The 2,408-nt window shown below is 34.9% G+C and overlaps 1 long non-coding RNA gene across 1 annotated transcript in view; it reads left to right on the top strand.

Moving 5' to 3' along the window:
* The first annotated feature begins 896 nt into the window (after window positions 1-896).
* The window catches only part of LOC106873441 (uncharacterized), a 3,475-nt gene continuing 1,963 nt past the window's right edge, over window positions 897-2,408 (top strand). The window contains exon 1 of the long non-coding RNA XR_001409873.2: window positions 897-1,317. This is a non-coding gene — a long non-coding RNA (uncharacterized LOC106873441). The remainder of the gene's footprint in view (window positions 1,318-2,408) is intronic.

Genomic DNA, 2,408 nt, shown 5'->3' with positions numbered 1-2,408 from the left:
AGTTTGAAAGTCTTTCGGTACCAAAAACACTACATGAAACATAAATGAAAACTGGTGCCCCCGTTTTGAACAAGATCCCATCTCTTTAAAAACCTTTTTCTATTACTCAAACGAAAAATAAATGTATCTAAAAATTTTTTTTTTTAAACTTTTTTCCTTTGCACTCAAACAGAAATTGAATTTATGAATTTCTTTCTCTTCGGAAAAAACAAATTTCTTTATAATCGTAATCTATGCTGTTTGAAAGGTATTTATATAAAATTTCACTAAAGGATGGGTAATCTGTTTGTAACGAAAGATTACCAAAGATATCCATTTTCTTAAAAGTTACGAGGGGAAAAAATCGGATCTTGCGAATTTTCTGAGTTTTTTCCTCACCCCCGGTTTGCTGGCGCAAATTTTGGTTTTCATACGCGTGTAATATACATTTTTTTTAAAACACCTATCACACTTGCTTTTTTTTTATTTTCATGGCCGGGAGTGAAAGTAAACATTAATTAACCAAATCGTTTAATGAAAGAAATCATCGTTATTATTGAACGTCCGTCGTTACGATCAGAGTTCAAATTCTGCTGAGGTCAACTTTACCTTTCAACTTTTCGGGTCGATAAATAAAGTACCAGTGAAACACTGGGTCGATGTAATAGACTAGTCCCCTCTGCCCAAATTTCAGGCTTTGTGCCTATAGTAAGAAAAGGATTACTATCATTATTATTAGTAGTAGTAAGGAAGCGTTCTGAGTGCAAATTCCTTTCGATCGACTAAATAAGTACCGTTAAGCCCTAGGAATCGATGTAATCGACTTGCCCCTAGCCCAAAATTTGACCGTCTTCGCCAAGGTCAGTTGTAGAAGTTTTTCCCCTTGGTAAGATTTATTTCCTCAATTATCCAATAGGAGGACAGTGATTAATAATAGCTTCTAACGAGAATAGTGATGAAGTGGGGTTTATTCGATACCCTCGTCCTCCGTTCTTGGCTGGTTCTCTATTTTATTGACCCCGAAGAAATGAAAAGAAGAACTGACCTCGGTGAGATTTGAGCTCAAAACGTAAAAAAACTGGAAGAAATACTGCGTAGCCTGAATAAATGCTGTTAATGTTGGTACAATGCCAGAAATTTCGTTTCGGTATTTAAAGCAAACCATTACATGTTTTAGTCATTCCTCTTTGCTTCAGTCTGGCTTTCGTCAGGGTACCTGCTACCTGTGGTAGCAGAATCTATTGTCAGAAATTAGCGACTTCTATGGTGAATTTCAGCGTTTGTATCAAGACTGCTGTGGAAAATGATTGTATCGAAGATAATGAGTCAGATGAAATTGTGAGTAAAGCAATAATTTTATTTATTTTTTTAAAGATCGTTTTCTCTTTCTACAAACCTCATAACAACTACAATGATGACCCAGTCAATATTCAAAATTTACATTTTACCCATCATAAATACTATTTTATTTATGAAAATTGATAGATCACTCCGTATTATGATCAACAACACATTCAAACAATAAATTTCCCTCTTCTCGCCACACGCTGTCGATGTAACTATTATATTATGATAAATTATGTGTATTTGAGTACCCTTCTACACGATCGCAGAAACACACACAAGAAAATCGGAAATTATCTAGTGTAGAAAAATGAAAAAAAATTCTTCGGATGTGTATATTTTTGGCTTTGTAGATTACGATTCTTAAGATCAAAGAAGAAAAAAAAGGTGAATGTGAGCTAAGATTCATTGTCTCTCAACCCTCCTTCGTTGCACTTTTTTTTTCCCCCTCGAAAATTCATGGCTTTCTTTTTGGTAAGTTGATCGCGCCATCTGCGTCCTAATTAAAAAATATATATAAACAGTTGTATCTCATTATACAATCAACTAAATTCTCTCTCCTTTTCAGTTCCCATGTGTTTGTGGCAGTAGCAACATAAACTGGCCTATCAACTTCTGAAAAAAATAAATCTGATTAAAAATTATGCAAATGCGGAATTTCAATTTTTCATTTCAGACACAATGGAATTGTTCCTCTGCCGGCTTTGTTTCTGCATAACTTCTTAAATATGCAGTATTTTTAAATAAAAATTTTAATGAAGCTTTCCATTTTTAAACGGCGGAGATGATAATTAGGGGTACGAAGTTGAATATTTTCTGCTGGATAAATCCGAATTCATTTTTCTCCGCAGGAATTTTTTGCATGCTGCCTTTATGAATGCTTATTCATTTTGCTGACGTGGGAACCACACGCACAGCTAACACAGCTTGCGTGCTTCACTCGTGTCTATCATCTGTCCATAGGAAATAGCTCTTTTACCAGGTAGCAGATGATGTGTCGAGAACGTCGGCGGCAAATGATTAATGTTAAGTTTCTGTGTTTTGCAAATGGCTAAAATGTGTCTTCCACGCTGTAATTGCTTTAG

The sequence above is a fragment of the Octopus bimaculoides genome, chromosome 29, assembly GCF_001194135.2.
Source record: "Octopus bimaculoides isolate UCB-OBI-ISO-001 chromosome 29, ASM119413v2, whole genome shotgun sequence".
NCBI lineage: Eukaryota > Metazoa > Mollusca > Cephalopoda > Octopoda > Octopodidae > Octopus > Octopus bimaculoides.
Note: the sequence above shows the minus strand (reverse complement) of the source record. Positions and strands in the feature narration are given on the sequence as shown.